Source organism: Loxodonta africana, chromosome 5 (genome assembly GCF_030014295.1).
Source record: "Loxodonta africana isolate mLoxAfr1 chromosome 5, mLoxAfr1.hap2, whole genome shotgun sequence".
NCBI lineage: Eukaryota > Metazoa > Chordata > Mammalia > Proboscidea > Elephantidae > Loxodonta > Loxodonta africana.
Window position 1 is genome coordinate 119675129 of NC_087346.1, and position 20657 is coordinate 119695785.

Consider the following 20657-nt stretch of genomic DNA (forward strand, 5'->3'; position numbering starts at 1 on the left):
AAACATCCCAAATCTCCCCCCAGCTCTCTAAAACAGAAGGAAAATATAAACTATATAGATGGAGACATTTATAGGGGCCAGATCCCATATGCTAACCCAACTAAATCTAGGCAGAGCTTAGCTCACCTGGTCCCATTTACAGAGCCTTTCCCCAACAGCCCGACCCACCTCATTTCCTTTTTCCACAAAATTGTTTACTTTGGGTATAAGATGGAGCCCTGGTGGCGCAGTGGTTAAGCACTCAGCTGCTAACTGAAAGGTCCGTGGTTTGAATCTACCAGCTGCTCTATGGGAGAAAGTTGTGACAGTCTGCTTCCATAAAGATTGTTGTTAGGTGTCTTTGAATCGATTCCAACTCATAGCGACCCTATGTACGACAGAAGGAAACATTGCCCGGTCTGGCATCATCCTCACAATCATTACTATATTTGAGCCCATTGTTGCAGCCACAGTGTCAATCCATCTTGTTCAAGGTCTTCCTTTTTTTTTTTTTTTTGCTGATCCTTTATACCTTACTGAGCATGATGTCCTTCTCCAGGGACTGGTCCTTCCTGATAACATGTCCAAAGTACATGGGACAAAGTCTCTCCAACCTTGCTTCTAAGGAACATTCTGGCTGTACTTCTCCCAAGATATATTTATTTGTTCTTTTGGCAGTCCGTGGTATATTCAATATTCTTCACCAACACCATAGTTCAAAGGCATCTGTTCTTCTTCGGTCTTCCTTATTCATCATCCACCTTTCACATGCATATGAGGCAATTGAAAACACCATGGCTTGTGTCAGGTGTACTTTAGTCCTCTAAGTGACATCTTTGTTTTTTTGACACTTTAAAGAGATCTTTTGTAGCAGACTTGCCCCATGCAATGTGTCATTTGATTCTTGACTGCTGCTTCCATGGGTGTTGATTGTGGATCCAAGTAAAATGAAATCCTTGACAACTTCAGTCTTTTCTCTGTTTATCACGATGTTGCTTATTGGTCCAGTTGTGAGGATTTTTTCTTTTCTTTATGTTGAAGTATAATCCATAAAGATTACAGCCTTGGAAACTCGATGGGCAGTTCTACTCTGTCTTATAAGTCAGAATTAACTTTATGGCAATAGGCTGGGTATAAGGTCAAAAGCCCAGGCAACTATTACTTGGAAACTCGGTGGGCAGTTCTACTCTGTCTTATGAGTCGGAATTAACTTTATGGCAATAGGCTGGGTATAAGGTCAAAAGCCCAGGCAACTATTACTGCAGTTTTACAATAAACACGAAAATAACAACAACAAAACCTTTAATTTAGTGGAAACAATCTCAGGCAGTAAGAGGAAGGTCACTTCTCACAGATGCTTCTCTGGGAAGAGAGAAGTCAAAGTTACCAGTGTCTGCCTTTTTACATAATCTCATTCAAATTGTTCGGTCTTATGATTTCGCATGGTATTGTGAGCATGGTGCAGGATTGCGCAGTGTTTCTTTCTGTTGTACATAGGGTTGCAATGAGTTGCAACAGGCTCAATGGCACCTAACAACAATAAGCAAATGATATTCTCTGGAGCCCTGGTGGCACGGTGGTTAAGAGCTATGGCTGTTAACCAAAAGGTCGATAGCTCAAATCTACCACCTGCTCCTTGGAAACCCTGTGGTAGTTCTACTCTGTCCTATAGTGTTGTTATGAGTCGGAATCAACTTGATGGCAACAGGATTGTTTTTTTTTGTTTGTGATATTCTCTCTAGTCAAAGACCTTTTGGTGAAGGTGTAACCTTATGTATTTAAAGCAGACCCTCGCTGAGCACTTACTATATGCAGGACATTCTGCTCAGGACTCTACACTCATTTCCTCACTTAATTTTTACAATATCCCTCTGGGGCCTGTAAGAGGCACGTGTGATTGCTTTTGCCTTTTTACAGATGTGCAAACAGAGGCATAGAGAGCTTGGGGAACTTGTCCAGGGTCACCATGACCAATACATTATAGAGTTAAGCTTTGAGCCCAGGTGTCTGACCCCAGGTCTCTCTGAATTCACAATTACGTAACATGGCATGCTCAAGGTGATACTGCCCATTGAAAGTCACCCAGGTTAAAGCTGAGAACTCAGGAAATGAAGGAAGCTGAGCTTAGGAAATGAAGGTGCACCACCCACAACTCCAATTGTTTTGATTTTTTTGTTTTCCTTTCCAACTCAGTCCTCTCAGTAGGACCAGCTACCTAATTATGGGGCCCAGTGCAAAATGAAAAGGCAGGGCTCCTTGTTCAAAAGTATTAAGAATTTCAAGATGGTGACAGCAGGTCATTAAACCAAGTGCAGGGCTCTTCTGCGCAGGTCACACACCCATGAAGTCAGCCCTGCTGCTCAGCCTGACTTCAGTAGTCAGTTCTTCCACCATTCAATCTCCAAAATTCTCTAAAGCTCACTTGGGAATCCAGTTACCTTCAGGAGGGTGGCTCCAGGAAGTGGAAGTCTCGATGTGGATCTAGATACTGCTGAACTCAGGTTGGTTGCATCTGCTCGTGGCCCAGGCCAACAGGGCATGCTTACATTGCTGTCATTACGCTGGCAGCAAAGTGATACCATCCACATGTAAACTCAAACAGCTAAACTGCATTTTTATTTGTTCTAATATTTGAAAATGTCTCAGTCAATGGGTTCTGTAGATGAAACGCCCAACCTAATGTTCCCCCAAATTGCTAGAAAAAATACAAACATATTTTATCTAACCATTACCATTGAGTCGACCACAACTCCTGGCGACCCCATGTTTGTCAGAGTAGAACTGTGCTCCATAGGGTTTTCAATGGCTGATTTTACAGAAGTAGATCACGAGGCCTTTCTGTCGGGGTGCGTCTGAGTGGACTTGGTCTTCTAACCTTTCGGTTAGCAGCTGAGCATGTTAACCTTTTCAACTGCCCTTTATTTTTTCTAGTTTATGCAAAGCAGCTTTGTGTGCATGAAGGAGCAGCACTTTTGAGGGCAGTGTCTTGGCTGGGGGTTCTCCTGTACAGCCCAAACCAAACCCACTGCTGCTGAGTTGATAGTGACTCACTGTGACCCTGTAGGACAGAGTAGAACTGCCCCCATAGGTTTTCCAAGGCTGTAATCTTTATGGAAGCAGACTGCCATATCTTCCTCAAGCACAGCAGCTGGTAGGTTCAAATTGCTGATCTTTCAGATGAACGCTGAATCACTGCGCCACCAGGGCTCCTTGTGTATAGTCCAGATGGAGGTTTATGGACTGGAGAGGCATTTTCACTTGCACAGCCCAAGGCAAACACCAGGTGTGCCCTCAAGGTAGGGCCTCTTCTGCCAAGACAGGACCTGGGCAGGGTGTGGGCTTTGCTTGGGGGCAGCCTCCAGGCCCTGTGGGCAGCTGGGCCAGAATCTTCTTGTGCAGGGCAAACTGGTCATAGGAGGTTGCAGAAGACCTACAGAGACAGGCTCCAGAGCCGACACCACACACCGACAGGGTGGAGACCCCTAAGGGACTCCCTGACCAGGCCAGGACCTGTATGGGGTCAGACCTGCAGGTGAAGATCTATAGGGCCTGCAGCTAATAATATGTAACAATCATGTAGCAGCTAATATGTGCCAGGCACAGTTCCCTAAGCACTTGACATGCGTTAAGTAATTCACTGGTTCTCAAAGCCGAGCGTGCATCAGAATCATGGGTTGTCAAAATAGATTGCAGAAATCAGCATTTCTGATTCAGCATGCTTGCTCTCTCCTTTTCTTTCTAAAACCAACCCATCAGCCCATGTCCTGTTTGGGCCCCTTTCTCTCCAGGTCATCTTCCTGCCCACACCATCTCTCCAGGATTTCTCCTCTGAACGCTTCTGAGTGTATTGGTTAACAGCATGGACTAGATCTGTGTTTGAACCAGGGCTTCAAACTGGTTCATTCAGGTTCGAACCCCTGCTGAGAATTTGCATTTCCACCTCAGATGAAAGGAATCAGAATCTACATTTTAACAAGATCCCCAGGTGATTCTTACGCATAAATGTATAATAAATTTTGAGAAACTCTGCTCTACTAGTGGCTCTCCAAATTGGTCCCTAGCCAGCAGCATTAGCATCACCTGGGAATTTGTAGAAACACAAATTCTCAACAGGGGTTTGAACCAGAAGGAACTGGTTCAAAGCCTGGTCTGAATCTTGACTCTGCCACTTACCAGCTCTGTGACCTTGAACAAGTTATTTCTTTGTGCCTTGGTTTTATCATACGTAAGATGGGAATAGTAATATAGTACTTCATGGAATTGTTTTGAGAATTAATTATATATATATAATTATAATATGTACGTTTGTGTATATATACATGTTTTTTATATTGAGATATAACTTTTAGAACAGTGTAAGAAATTTCGTTTCTTATTTAGTTGTGATGAATCATTCCCTTTTTCTTGGTGAATATTATAACTGTAATTCTTAATACATATTGAAGTGTCTTTATTATAAACCCATGGTAATAGGATCTGAAAAGGACAACCCCTTGGGAACTCAGAATGACAGGTAATCAAAAGGAAGCTGGAGAAGTAGGTGGAGCTACTACCCTGAGGCAGGAAGGCCTTGGCCATTCATTTGGGTGAGGAAATGCCAATCATCTCTGCTTTACAAATGGGCTGCTGATTAGAAGCTTCCCTCAGAAAAGAAAAAGGAAGCACAAAGAGTGGACCCTAGAGAGGAGAATTTGAAAATGAAATAGAAAATCCTCTGGCAGAAAGTGGGGATGGTGTATTGTGATCAGGTTCTATAATATCGATGGCACCCAAAACAAACCTATGCTGCCAACTGGATGGCCCAGAAAAAATCCCAGCTTAGAATCATATGGGAAGGAGGTAACAGTCTCTGAAGAGTAGAAACTGGATTAATAACCATTTGTGGCCAGGAAATTTGCTTCCAGAGAATTCAATAAACTAGAGAAAAACAAGTCAGGACAAGGTCAATGTCTAGAACTAGTTAGTCATGGGGCCACACAGTGTGATGGGTCATCGAGGCTACCGTGTGATCACTGAGGACTGGCATAAAACCCAAGAAGGAAGACTCTTTGGAGACAGATAGGGAAGTGTCTTTTTCATCCCAAGGATTGAGCATCATGACAGGAAGGAAGGGTGATTGCAAACAGGACCAGCTCTGTAATTTGAGGGATCCAGTACAAAAAAGAGAAGACAAAGTTCCATGAACAGGATTAAAGTATAAAGCATTTCCCTTCCTGCTACAGTCTCTTTCTTGCTCTGTCATGGTGTTTTTTATTTTCTATTTAATGCCATACTCCACCACCCATCTGTTAGTTTGTCATACAGCGGTGGATTGCATGTAGGTTGCTGTGATGCTAGAAGCTATGTCACCACTATTCAGATATCAGCAGGGTCACACATGGTGGACAGGTTTCAGCAGAACTTCCAGACTAAGACAGACTAGGAAGAAAGGCCTGGCAATCTCCTTCCAAAAATGAGCCCATGAAAATGTTATGGAACAGAACAGAACACTTTCCAACTTGCTTGCTTTGGACACATCATCAGGAGGGATAGATCCCTAGAGAAGGTCATCATGTTTGGTGAAGCAGAGGGTCAATGAGGGTGAAGGAGGTCCTTGGTGAGATAGACTGGCACAACAGCCACAATGATGGGTTCAAACATACTGGTGATCATGAGGATGACACAGGTCCAGGCAGTGTTTTGTTCGGTTGTATATAATGTCACCATGAATTAGAGTCAACTTGACAGCAGCTAACAACAACAAAAACAGCAACACTGTACTACCTCAAGACATAGGAATATCCCATCCCTCTGCTCACTGCACCCGCCTGCTGCCCACCAACTGTCCAGATTTCCCTTCCCACAGGTTGTGGAATCAATGTGCCATTCTCTGTCCAGGGTAGGAGAAGTTGAGGCAGGTACTCTCACAGGTTTGCCATCCCAACCCATGGTGGACAGGTGACCCCCCCCCAGGTGTATTGTAACCTCTAGCACTAGAATATACTAGGTACGAGGTGGATTAGGGGTTGAGGAGAGGCTGACCTGGCTGAGTCACCTGTCTAATTTGCTTTGGTGCTGCCAGCCTAGGGCAGGGATGGGCACCACCATGCCGGGCCCCAAGACACTGCAGGGTACATGTGCCTGCCCCCTAAACTTCTCTGTGTCTAGGCCCAGGACCCCACCAGCAGTGATTGCTGGGTGGGGTGGTGATGGGGAGGCTGGGTGGGGGCCCAGGGTACCAGAGGACAGGGAACTGTTCTACATTTTGTTGGATAGACGAGACCTCAGTGTCTTTCTGAGGGCCAAGCGCAGGGGGAGACTGGGGCTGATTCCACCCTAGTGATGGGGGGTCAGAGTGGCTAGGAGGAGAGTGTGGGAATCAGGAGGGCTTTGGACACATTCAGCTGTGGCTATTACTCGCCTGGCCTGGGCCATGTGCTCCCATGGCACATAATTATGTACAGGGCACTATAATCATGGAAAGAATGATTTTTTGACATACTCTAACAGATTGTACACTGGTGAGCATTTTCCTTTCCAGAAGGCATTTGAAGGCTATACACATATTCTGTTGATCCTGATGGGCAGTGTGGGAGAGAAGAAAGACTTTGGACTTTTAAAGGAGTCAGAACTGGGATAGAATTACAGCTTTGCTGTCTTTATGGATCCTTCCTTCCTTCCTCCCTTCCTCTCTCCCTCCTTCCTACCTTTGTTCTTATTTAGCTGTGATGAATCCTTTCCTTTTTCTTGGTAAATATTATAACTGTAATTCTTAATATATATTGGAGTGTCTTTATCATTAGATCCCATGATAAATAGGATCTGAGAAAGATACCCCTTGGGAACTCAGAATTACAAGTGACCAAAAGAAAGCTGGAGAACTGGTGAAGCTACTAACCTGAGGCCGGATGGTCTTGGCTATTCATTGGTTGTAGGAATGTCAATCATCTCTGCTCTGCAAATGGGCTGCTGATTAGAGGCTTCCCTCAGGAAAAAAAAAAAAAAAAAAGGAAGTGAAGGGAGCAGACCCTGGAGAAGAGACTTCCTTCTTTCCTCTTTCCTCCCTTCCTCCTCCCTCTTTTCCTCTCTTCCTCCTTCCCTCCCTCTATCTCGCATCCTTCTTTCCTTTCCTCCTTCCTTCCTTTCTCTTTCCTCACTCCCTTCATTCCATCCATTCACTTACCAAATATTTATTGAATTCCTACTTTATGTCAGTGGCACGCAATTCCTTTCCTGATGGGACCTACAGTGGAGCAAGACATTGAACAATTACTATAAGTGGGGTGTGTGTAATGACAGGCAACCAACCAGGTGTTATGGGAGGATGTAGTAAGAGGACTCCATCAGGGTCAGGGGTCATGGACAAAGTACTCACTTCTTCATTACCCTCTACTCTAAATTGTGATAATTAGAGACAATGTATGTAAAGTATCTAGCCCAATGCTATTACGACACTCAATAATGCTGGTTCTCATTAATACTACTAGGCTGTGGCCACTTGTCTTACATAGCTAGTGCTACCACAATGAAATACCACCAAATAGGCTGTGTTGAATAACAAGAATTTATTTTCTCATAGTTCTAGAGGCTAAAAGTCCAAATCAGGGTCTCAGTCATGCTAATTTCTTCTGTGAGCCTCTCCTAGTTTTTGGTGTCTGCTGGCAATCTTGGCATTCCTTGGTGTCTGTCTTCTCCCTGTGTGTGGGCCTCTGTGTCTATGTTGCTGTTTTTGTAAGACACCTGTCATGGATTGAATTATGTCCCCCCAAAAATGTGTGTATCAACTTGGTTAGGCCATGCTTCTCAGTATTCTGTGGTTGTCCTCCATTTTGTGATTGTAATTTTATGTTAAAAGGATTAGGGTGGGATTGTAACACCACCCTTACTCAGGTCACCTCCCTGATTCAATGTAAAGGGAGTTTCCCTGGGGTGTGGCCTGTACCACCTTTTATCTCTCAAGAGATAAAAGGAAAGAGAAGCAAGCAGAGAGCTGGGGACCTCATACCACCAAGAATCCAGCACCTGGAGCAGAGCGTGTCCTTTGGACCCAGGGTCCCTGCACCTTAGAAGCTTCTCGACCATGGGAAGACTGAAGACAAGGACCTTCCTCCAGAGCCGACAGAGAGCGAAAGCCTTCCCCTGGAGCTGACGCCCTGAATTTGGACTTTTAGCCTACTTTACTGTGAGAAAATAAACTTCTCTTTGTTAAAGCCATCTACTTGTGGTATTTCTGCTATAGCAGAACCAGATAACCGAGACAACACCCCTCAGAAATTATTAGGTTTAGGATCCACCTTACTCTGGTATGACTTTATTAACATAACAAAAGAAAACCACTATTTCCAAAGGGTCATATTTATGGGCACAGGCCTTAAGACTTCCACATTTCTCTTTGGGGATACAATTCAATTCAAAACATCAGCCAAATGAGCTTTTGAATTCCCCTTTGAGAACTGTCATCAGAGACAGTTTCGAGCTGCACTAACAGTCATTTTTTTACTATCCTGCCTTCCTTTTGCTTGTAGTGATTATCTTTCCACTTGGTAGATTTTTTTTTTCCCTGAGGCTGTGATTCTCTGGAGGGCAAGGGTAGATGGCTACCCTCTTTGAGTCTCCAGAGCATCCACAATAATACCTAGCATATAGTAGCAGCTCAATAAATGCTAAGTTAAAATGATTTGAATAATGAAATGAAAAAGAATCTCAGAGAAAAGGGTAGCCAGCAGCCCAGGGAGTGGGAAAACTTCCTAGGAAGCCATTGGAATCATTCTACTCTTCTGATAACCTCCATCTCTACAACCTCTTGGGAGAATAAAAACTGACACACATCACACTCCTTATCTCATCCTTTCCTCTGGTATCAGGCAGGAAGGCTAGTAAAAGAATATTTAGTTGGAATTACACTCCAAGGAATTCTTCTTAATTAAGTAGTGCGGCATTAATTAAAAATTCAATTAATCAAAATAAGCTGTTGCTGCTATGCTCAGCAGTAAGGTGCAGGTATTCTGAGAAAATGAAGCTACAGGAGCTCTGAGCTGCATGTATAAAATTATCCCCCAACCCTTCAAATAGGATCCTCTGAGCAGAGAATCCTCCTGGTGGGCCAGTTTGGGATTGCTTCTTACAGACTAATATGCCGAGGTGGATTTACCCTGAAGCTAATGAAGTTTAAGATGAGGGACTGGTTCAGTGGTAGAATTCTCACCTTCCATGCAGAAGAGTCGGGTTCGATTCCTGGTCAGTACACCTCATGCACAGCTACCACCCATCTGTCAGCAGAGGCTTGTGTGTTGCTATGATATTGAACAGGTTTTAGCAGAGCTTCCTGACTGAGACACACTAGGAGACAAAGCTTGGCGATCTACTTCCAAAAAATCAGCCAATTAAAAGAAAACCAATCATGGAGCTGGCACAGGGCCGGGCAGTGTTTTGTTCTATTGTGCTTGGGGTCGCCATGAGTCCAGGATGACTCGATGGCAGCAAACAAGAACAATGAAGCTTAAGCTTTAGGCCTCAGAGTACATTCCATTTTGTCATCCTTTTGTAAAATATTTCTTCCTTAAAAAGGGCTCCTCATTCAGGCAGCCAACAGATACATGAGAAAATGCTCTCGATCATTAGCCATTAGAGAAATGCAAATTAAAACTACGATGAGATTTCATCTCACACCAGCAAGGCTGGCATTAATCCAAAAAACACAAAATAATAAATGTTGGAGAGGCTGCGGAGAGATTGGAACTCTCATACACTGCTGGTGGGAATGTAAAATGGTACAACCACTTTGGAAATCTATCTGGCGTTATCTTAAACAGTTAGAAATAGAACTACCATACAACCCAGAAATCCCACTCCTCGGAATATACCCTAGAGATACAAGAGCCTTCATACAAACAGATATATGCACACCCATGTTTATTGCAGCTCTGTTTACAATAGCAAAAAGTTGGAAGCAACCAAGGTGTCCATCAACGGATGAATGGTTAAATAAATTGTGGTATATTCACACAATGGAATACTATGCATCGATAAAGAACAGTGACGAATCTCTGAAACATTTCATAACATGGAGGAACCTGGAAGGCATTATGCTGAGCGAAATTAGTCAGAGGTAAAAGGACAAATATTGTATAAGACCACTATTATAAAATCTTGAGAAATAGTAAACCTGAGAAGAACAACAACAACAAAAAAGGGCTCCTCAAGCTGTATAAGCTTCTTCAAGCCAACAAAACTTGGATCCTCTCTACTAACATGTCTTCTTGAAAATGTCTATGGTGGCTGATGGGGCTCAAGTGGAGTAATGTTAATAACGAGAAAGGTGTCGATAAGGACAACATTGGTTTGAATGTATGAAGAAGGAACAGAAAGAACAGCTGCACACAGCCCAGAAAACTTGTTGGAAGAATTTTTTGGGTCCAAATGGACAGAAACCAAGTGGTGAAACTGGCCATACATAAATTTATCAAGTTCAGAAGGCATGTGCTAACCTCAGGGATTGGATTTTAACCCCAGGTTCATGGAGAGGCTTCAGGGGTTCCACAGATACCCCGAAGTTATATGCAAATGGCATTTATATATGCATTTTTTTTTCTGGGAAGAGAAAGTCCACTCACAAAGATGGGGAACTCTGAAATGGGCATGATAGCAAATGGATTCTGTAGGAGTATTCTATTCAAAGGAGTAGAACATTTAATGGTACCCAAAAACCAAAACCCAGTGCTGTCGAGTCGATTCCGACTCATAGTGACCCTATAGGACAGACTAGAACTGCCCCATAGAGTTTCCAAGGAGCTCCTGGTGGATTTGAACTGCTGACCCATTGGTTAGCAGCCATAGTACTTAACCACTATGCCACCCAGGGTTTCGATATAATGGTAGAAGGCAATAAAATTTATAAGTAAAAGCAGCACGTGGCATAATCTTGGTTCTCTCTTTACTGTCTCTTGTTTGAGTTCATGTCATAAGGCAGGTGCAGTAAGATAGGTTGGAGGCAAGCTTTAGCATGGTGGCAAGGTGGGGGCATGATGATGGAACCAAATTGGGGGTCAGGAGAAAGGAAGCTTAGAGCAATCATCGCACTGCCCCCCCCCAAAAAAAAACTGATTGCCACCAGGTCGATTCTGACTCATGGTGGCCCTATGCGTGTCAGTGTAGCGCTGTGCTCCACAGGGTTTTCAATGGTTGATTGTTTTGGAAGTGGATCATCAGGCCTTTCTTCTGAGGCGCCTCTGGATGGACTCCAACCTCCAGCCTTTTGGTTAGCAGCTGAGCGCACTAATGGTTTGCACCACACAGGGACTCCAGAGCAGTCTCTTAGGCTGCCTCCATTTGAGGGTTAACAGGCTAACATATGGTCCAGTCCAACTCACCAGGGAGGGGACTAAAGAAGGGTTGGGGAACAAAGAGAAAGGTGGTCCCCTAGGTTTTCCCTGGAAATCTCAGACACACTGTGTGAAGTTATGGCCAGAAACTACGGCAAAGTTGAAATCACAAGATAAAGGCCAGACTGGGAAATGGGCTGGGAAGAGGGCTCCCTGGACTCCAAGGAAGGAGGTAGGGAGTTTATTGTTCATGGGGTCAGAAAGGGAGCCCTGGCAGCATAGTCGTTAAGAGTTTGGATGCTAACTAAAAGGTCAGCGGTTCAAATCCACCAGCCACTCCTTGGAAACTCTAGGGGGCCATTCTACTCTTTCCTACAGGATCGCTATGAGTCAGAATCTACTCAACAGCAACAGGTAGGTAGGAAGGGGTCAGAAAGTGGCATTGGATCAGAACCAAGTAGGCTTTTGTGATGGGTGCTCTCAGAACATTCTAGAAGTTTTCTGACTGTCCCTTGTTTTTTTGCTTATGTACCAAGAGTGGTAAAATGAGTACTCCTGACAGGAGTATACTCTGTGTCTGAGAACAATCTGACTCCTGTTCCAGATAGAGCAAATAGAGGCCCTAGCCCCCTCTTGGTTTCTGAAGAAGTGGAGTTCTTTCCTTTCTGGGCCCCAGACCTCCTGGTTTCAACCTCTGGTTAAAAAATGTCTAGGCAGTAGGTATTGTTACCAAGAATCCTATTTTTTTTAAATCCTTCTTCCGGTCCATCCCTTCAATTCCTTCTGTAGCCAGGTATGAGGCACCTGCCTTTACTTTGCACCTACACGCCCACTCAGGCCAGGTGCAAACACTTCCCTGCTTGCACCTGCAAGACCTTGACTGACTGGGCTCAGGGTCTGGTCCCACCCCCACTGGAAGCATGCGAGAAGCTTCCTGCCTCAGGCAAGCATTTGGCTGAGATATCAAGTTCTCCTTGCTATTTTACCTTTGTTTGCACCTGGCCAGCATACTCACCTCTTTGACCCCTTGTTGCTTGGATTCCTGACCCCTGGTCTTGGAATTCTCCTGGGCCAAACCAAGCCCTAACATTTTGTCTTGACTTTTCTAGCCTCTTGCATGCTCCCTGTAATTCGCAACAGTCCCATCCTAGCACTGACATCAGCCACCAATGCTTTCATGCAGGGTAAGGGCTGAGGATACCTGGGGAGAAAGAGAGCGGGGTAAAGGCTGTGGCTCAGGCCATCTTAGAAAGAGGAATTGCTCCTTCCTTTATTCCCCTATAGTGTCAATAACATGGTAATTCAAAATGCAAGAGCCAAAGAAGTAGAAGAGCCTGTCAGGAGTAACTATGTTGTCACTCTCAGCACATAAACAGAAAACAGGGATAGGTCAGAAAACTTCTAGAATGTTCTGAAAGCACCTATCACAAAGGCCTACCTACACAGATCACGTAGACTTTTCTGAAGAGTTGTGCAACTTATATAATTAGACTATTCTCTTTCTCCAACATAGAGAATATGTGCTAAATCTGCACGATGGTTAACCATTTCAGGGGATTATATCAAACTTAAGTTTAGCTTTTAAACAAGATGCTACAGGGCATGTCCTAACTGTCATGTCGTATTGTGAATTTAGAGTTTGGGTGTGGAAGATCTGCCTCCCTGCTTTATAATCTACACAGGTGTGCAGGGGACTTCAAAGCTAGTTCTAGAAGGAAGTTATTGAGAATTACTTCTAGGGAAAAAAAAGAGAAAGAAATCCCGCAGAACAGACGCTGGAAAAACGAACTAAGCCTTCTTTGAGTAACTGCCTTTCCATTAATTTTAAAATTCCAAAATCTCTCTCTCTCTTTCAATGGCATGGAGATGTTCCCTTTTCACAGTACAATTTCAGATTTGAAACCTTCTGCTCAGTTCTGAAAGTCACACTGATAGAAAGTTTACCGTAGAAATTTTGGCATTACGTTAGGCTGTGGAGTAGCAACAATGTGTAGCTCTGTTGACCAGCCTCCTGTACCATATATTTTCGGACATTGCTTCTTGCTATTGTACTAACCATCAACTGTAATTTAATAACAGGGAACATAAACTGCAGTCATTCTAGCATTTGCTTCTCTTCTATAAGAGCAATTAAATCAGCAAGCATAATATCTTTTCTTATGGCATGATGATGTTCTCCAGTTGACTAACGTTCAGTAGAGTATACCACTAAAGTTGTATTTTTTCAGCAATGATATTGGGGCTTGGTTGTTGTTACCATGTGGAAGAAAAGAAGTCAATATTTAAGTCCAACTAAAAGTTGAGAAGGAAGGAGCCCCGGTGGCACAACAGTTAAGCGCTTGGCTGCTAACAGAAAGGTTGGTGGTTTGAACCCACCCAGTGGCTCCTCAGGAGAAAGACCTGATGATCAGCTCCCGTAAAAGTTCTTGTTATTGTTAGGTGCTGTTGAGTCAGTCCCAGTTCACAGTGAACCTACGTACAACAAAACGAAACACTGCCTGGTCCTGCGCCATCTTTACAATCGGCGCTATGCTTGAGCCTATTGTTGCAGCCACTGTGTCAATCTACTTCATTGAGGGTCTTCCTCTTTTTTGCTGACCCTCTGCCAAGCATGATGTCCTTCTCTAGGGATTGATCCCCCCTGATAACATGTCCCAAGTATGTGAGACATAGGCTTGCCATTCTTGTTTCTAAGCAGCATTCTGGCTGTGCTTCTTCCAAGACAGATTTGTTCGTTCTTTTGGCAGGCCACGGTATATTCAACATTCTTCACCAACACCACAACTCAAAGGCATCAATTCTTCTTCAGTCTTCCTTATTCATCGTCCGGCTTTTGCATGTATACGAGGCATAGAAAACCCTATGAGGCAGTTCTACTGTGTCACGTGGGGTCACTATGAGTTGAAAATCAACTTGGTGGCACCTAACAACAACAAAAGTTGAAATGGATTTATGCATTTAGCTGAAAGCATATTTTACCTCTTGGTATTTTCAATGAATCATGTAAATGAAATCCTAAAACACCAAGAAGCTACCAGAAACCAAGCTAGGCTTGGGTTTAGCATATTTCATAGTAATTATTCCCACTCCACTCTGAATCCAAATGATTCTTTTCCCCAACTTGTTTGCTTTTTTCATTTTTTGACATTTTGGGAATTTCCAGATTAAATTGCTGATTTCTCTGGAGGTAGAATAATTGAAATTGGAGCTTGGAAAGTTCTGTTTAGTTCAGTTAATGTCACCCTACTTCAGAGAACTGAAAGAGTAATTTTTCTCAATTCATAGAGGTTTCTCAGCTTTTGTTTTTTACAGAAAGTCTCTTTCCACTAGATTGTTTCATAGCTGTAATATGTAGTGCTTTAAAAAATTAAAAATTTTAAACTCAATTTTCTGGATAAACCATTTACCAAGTGTAGTCATTTATTTTCCAGGCAACAACTACACCTATTCAATTTGTTTAACCATTTGTCATGCTGCCTTTTAGATTACCACTTAGCCAAGCTACAGAAACTCTGTTTATTAGCCTCCATTTTGTCTTAGCAATTCTTACTTACTCTTGCTAGTTATTCCTAATTAATTTTAATTTTGTGAGGCTTCTTTCCTAAGTTTTGGACAGTTACTCACAGTAGAATGTCCATCTGTGTCCATTTTCCCTTTGTTCTTTCTAGTAAGAGAACTCACTTCTGATTTTAGCAAAGTGCATTGCTCCCTCCCCCCTACTCCCCCAAAGTAGAAATTTATATACCAGTCTCCTTTGCAGCTGATCATGACCATGTGACTATATTTTCGCTAATGGAATATGAGTAAAAGTGAAAAATACAACTTGTATTCACTTCTGTGTAAAAACATTGCTTACCCTTTACTTCCTCTTCTTCTTTCCTGTAGGCTGGAACTTGGACTTGGTATTGGTGAGCCAACTGTAACCATGAAGATGAGGGCAATACCTTGGGGAACAGAAGAACTTTGAAATAGAAGAAACACTGGTGCCTGGACAATCTTAGAGGTAAAGAACCAGGATGCAAGATCAATATATTTAGAAATACACCAATATATATAGAAAACCAATTGTATTTCTATTATTAGCAATGAACATTTGGAAATGGGAATAAAATTATAACATAATTGCAGAAAACATAAAATACTTAGAGATAAATATAACAAAATATGTGCAAGATCTGTACACTGAACCGTAAACCATTGCTGACAGAAGTTTTTGAAGACCTAAATAAAAAGAGAACTATACCATGTACATGAATTGTTTAATAAATGGATACCAAATACTGCTAAGATGTCATTTTCCCCCAGTTTGATCCATAGATTCAATGCAATCCCAATCAAAATCTCCGTAAGCTTTTTGGGGGTAGATATTTACAAGCTGATTGTAAAATTTATATGAAAAGCCAAAAGAACTAGAATTGTGAGAACAATTCTGAAAAAAAAAAGGACTAACTTTACCCAATTTTAAGGGTTAATATAAAGCTACAGGACGACAGTATAGTATTGGAATCGAAATAGGCAAATAGAACATTAGACCCAAATAGAGTCCAGAAATTGACCCACATATACATGACCAACTGATTTTCAGCAAAGGTGGAAATACAACTTAATGAAGAAATGATAGTGTTTTTAATAAATGGTGCTGGAGTGGTTGCATTCATAAGCAAAAAAATAAACTTTGATCTATATCTCATACCATATACAAAAAAGGAACTCAAAATGAATCACAGGCCAAATGTAAAACTGTAAAACTTTTATAAGAAAGTATAGAAGAAAATCTTTGTAGCCTTGGGTTAGACAAAGATGTCTTACATACAAACAAAAAGCATGATCCATAGAAGAAAAATCTGATAAACTGAACATCATCAAAATTAAGAACTTCTGCCCTTAGAGAGACACTTAAGAGAATGAAAAGAAAAGCCACAAACCGGAAGAAAATATTTGCAAACCTCATATTGGATAAAAGACTTGTATCCAGAATATATAAAGAACTCTCAAAACTTACAAATGAGAAAACCAACAACCCAATAAAAAATTGGTCAAAAGATTTGAAAAGACACTTCACCAAAGAAGATATACAGGTAATAAATAAGCTCATGAAAATATGCTTAGCATCATTAGGCATTGTTGTTGTTAGGTGCTGTTGAGTTGGTTCTAACTCAGAGCGACCCTATAGGACAGAGTAGAACTGCCCCATAGGGTTTCCAAGGAGCAGCTGGTGGATTTGAATTGCTGACCTTTTAGTTAACAACCAAGCTCTTAACCACTACTCCACCAGGCCTCCCGTTAGGCATAGGGAAATGCAAACTGAAACCATAATAAAAATACATACCTATTAGAGTGGCCAGAATTTAAGCAGACCAACCATATCAAGTGTGGACAAGGATATGAAGCAACTGGAACTCATACACTGCTGTTGAGAATGAATTAGGGTAGAACCAGTTTGAAAAAACAGTTTGGCAGTTTCTTACAATGTTAAATATATAATTACTCTATGACCCAGGCATTCCACTGGTAGATACCCAATAGAAATGAAAACATTTGTCCATACAATGACTGGTACGAAGATACCGTAGAAGCTTTATTTGTAATAGCCAAACACTGGAAACGCTGCAATTGAATACTGGACACTCCGACTCCATTATAGAGTGAATCCTTCTATGCACCATCAACTCCCAGGTGCCAGGAAATCCACTGTATCCTAGCTTTCATGCCTTTTTTTTTTTTTTTTATGACTGAGATTTATGCACAAAACCTTTTCTGCCTGACAGTATTTTTTAAAGTTTCCTCCATTTTGGCACCATTTTTTCAGGATTATGCTGAGACTAGCTAAAGCGATCATAAATTAAAGGCAAGTAGGCCATTTGAGTTCTGTGAATTTGTCTTTGTCCAATAATTACAGAAAGTTGACCAGACCAAGTGTTAGCTACTTTTATAGAAATTGCTTCATGTTCTTTATCTATAAACTGTACCCTACTACTGCCACAAATACGCATGTACAGCCTACTAGGAAAAATAATCTGAGGAGCAGGGAGGCATTTTGAAGTCTAATTCAGACAATCATAACAGTGGCTGTGAAGTGAGACATCCATTGCTCTAAACTCCAGTGACTCTTCCATTCTTTAAATCAGCTCCTGTTGTCTTTGTTACTGTCTGGGGAGGCTACTTCTGTTCGTGCCGCCAAAAACCAAAACCGGTTGCTGTCAAGTTGATTCCAACTTGTGGAGACCCTATGTGTCAGAGTAGAACTGTTCTCTATAGGGTTTTCAGTGGCTGATTTTTTTTTTTTTATTAACTTTTATTGAGCTTCAAGTGAACGTTTACAAATCAAGTCAGACTGTCACATATAAGTTTATATACACCTTACTCCGTGCTCCCACTTGCTCTCCCCCAAATGAGTCAGCCCTTCCAGTCTCTCCTTTCGTGACAATTTTGCCAGCTTCCAACTCTCTCTATCCTCCCATCCCCCCTCCAGACAGGAGATGCCAACACAGTCTCAAGTGTCCACCTGATATAATTAGCTCACTCTTCATCAGCATCTCTCTCCAACCCACTGTCCAGTCCCTTTCATGTCTGATGAGTTGTCTTCGGGGATGGTTCCTGTCCTGTGCCAACAGAAGGTTTGGGGACCATGACCGCCGGGATTCCTCTAGTCTCAGTCAGACCATTAAGTATGGTCTTTTTATGCAAATTTGGGGTCTGCATCCCACTGATCTCCTGCTCCCTCAGGGGTTCTCTGTTGTGCTCCCTGTCAGGGCAGTCATCGATTGTGGCCGGGCACCAACTAGTTCTTCTGGTCTCAGGATGATGTAGGTCTCTGGTTCATGTGGCCCTTTCTGTCTCTTAGGCTCTTAGTTGTGATGTGACCTTGGTGTTCTTCATTCTCTTTTGCTCCAGGTGCGTTGAGACCAATTGATGCATCTTAGATGGCCGCTTGTTAGCATTTAAGACCCCAGACGAGTGGCTGATTTTTTTGAAGAAGATCATCAGGCCTTTCTTTCGAGGCAGCTCTGGGTGAGCTCGAACCTCCCATCTTTCAGTTAGCAGCTGAGTGCTTAACCCTTTGTGCCACTCAGTGACTGCCCCTATGTTTATAGTGCCCTGTTGTTTCTCTTTCCTTAATATTCATGAGTCCCCAAGACAAGCTCTGTTTGGGCTGGTTACTATCCAGTATGGAACACCCTTACTGGTCAGAGTTCTCAGGTCAGAATTCTTCATGGGCCATAAGCCTTCGTATGTGCAATCTACTTCTGGTTGCCTTTGGCTGAGGCACCAATACTGGATTGAACTTGGAGAGTTCAGGGAAGCATCTCATGATACAAATACAGTGACTTATTTAGAAGGAACCTATGTGGCGGATCTCCTAGCAAGGACATATGGACTGGCAGGTGGCAGACTTAGGATCCCTCTGGGTCTCACAGAGGCCCATCTTTAAGACCCACATCATGACAGCAGCATGGCAGCCATATTGGCAAATCTCACTTCCTTTTGCAGGTAGCCTGCTCCAAAGTGTTCATGATCTATTTTGGAGAATAAATGGACTTTTCAACTATAAGAACTAAATTTTACAAAACTAGATGAAACATGGACCTCTGCTTCCATGACATTTGAAATCATTTAATTAAAACACAATACCGAATTCCAAAAGAGTAAGGCATGTGCAGAGGGGATAATTTGATATTCTGGAAACAAAAATTGAACTACTGTATAGGAAAAGAGAAATCCAAAGTCTGAGAAGTTATCCCCACTCCTTTTTTTCCTTTCTATCTTCTAAACAATTTTAGATAGAATACAGACTTCTCTAGTTGAGCTTAAACAAAGAGGAAAGGAACAGGAAATCAATGGGAATCACATCTTAATGCGAGCTTTTCTAAAATAGTCCAAGAATCCATAAGGGACTCATTCTGTATTAGATTTCTGAAAGTCGGCAGAAAGGACCAGAGCTTGTAACTCAGTGATTGATGCCTGCCATCAGCAGTAGGCCTATTTCTTTTCCTCCCTTGAAGGCTTAGGCAAATTTTGCCTCATTCAACAAGCCCTCAATCATATTCATGAACTCAAGACTTCAAATGGGGCATGATTATAACTTTAATAGCTATTTCAGGTAGAACCGATTCACATGATGTGGGAGATTGGCAGCAGTTTAATTACTTTAGGGTAATGATGCGAATCTCAGTGAGGGGCCCATTTTGGCATTGCTGGCTAGTAAGTGTAATAATTAATATGATTAAGTGTGCTGCCTTACGAGTTCTTTTATTTAGGGCTTGTGCTAATATTTAGGGCTTGTCTTCTGAAAGGAGGCCTGGTGGCGCTGTGGTTAAAGCTCTTGGCTGTTGATGGAAAGGCTGGCTGTTTGAACCCACCACCTGCTCCAATGAAGAAAGACGTGACAGTCTGCTTCCGTAACAGCCTTGTAAACCCTATGGAGCAGTTCTGTTCTGTCCTATAGGGTCACTATGAGTTGGAATGGACTCTACAGCTGTGGGTTTTGGGGTCTTCTGAAACTATTGTTTGGTCAAAATTTCTTTCCCATCGTTTTTGTCCATAGGGCAAGATATATCCCTGAATACATAGGCACCTTTATTTATTAATAAAGAACATTTTCTGGAAACTTCTGCAGCAGTAAAGCAGAGGAGGGACTTTCTTGCTTACTTCATCTTCTTTCTCTTACCTCCTTCCTTCCTTGCCAGTTTATTGTTTGTGGTCGCTACCTTTCCCATTTTGTGTGATTTTATGGCTCTGCAAAATGAATTCAAGTCTGGAGCCCTGGTGGTGTAGTGATTAAGAGCTCGACTGCTAACCAAAAGGTGGACAGTTCAAATCCACCAGCTGCTCCTTGGAAACCCTACGGGGCAGTTCTATTCTCTCCTACAGGGTCACTATGAATCAAAATCGACTCGATGGCAATGGGTTTATGTTTCTGAGTACTGATGTAAGAACTTTGCCCAACAGAAATAATAACTTATGTTTGTTGATAGCTTACTGTGTGCCAGGAATTGCCATAAGTGCTTTACATATCTTATTTCATTCCATAACCATATTTGGTACATATTAATTTTACAAATAAATATACTAAAGTTTGTAAGAATTAAGTAACTTGCCCAAGGTGGTAACCTACCCAGTAAGTGATCACACAGGGATTTAAATCTGGGTCGTCTGTGACTACACAGTGGGAGTTTTTCCAGAACTGCGCTCCTTAGGGTTTTCAATGACTGATTTTTTGGAAGTCGATCATCAGAACTTTCTTCTGAGGCACATCTTGGTGGACTTGAACCTCCAACCTTTTGGTTAGCAACCCACACACATGGGCATCTAGGAGAGGGAATTGGCTCCTTGGCAACTGGAGGTAATTATTAAAAAGAAAAACACCTGTTGCCATCG

General features: G+C 42.4%; 1 long non-coding RNA gene across 1 annotated transcript in view; it reads right to left on the bottom strand.

Annotated features, from left to right (window-relative positions):
* Positions 1 to 9917: 9917 nt before the first annotated feature.
* The window catches only part of LOC111751050 (uncharacterized), a 279013-nt gene continuing 268273 nt past the window's right edge, over positions 9918 to 20657 (bottom strand). The window contains exons 7-9 of the long non-coding RNA XR_010322121.1: positions 16609 to 16689; positions 15136 to 15223; positions 9918 to 14202 (exon numbers count right to left, since the gene is read on the bottom strand). This is a non-coding gene — a long non-coding RNA (uncharacterized LOC111751050). The remainder of the gene's footprint in view (positions 14203 to 15135; positions 15224 to 16608; positions 16690 to 20657) is intronic.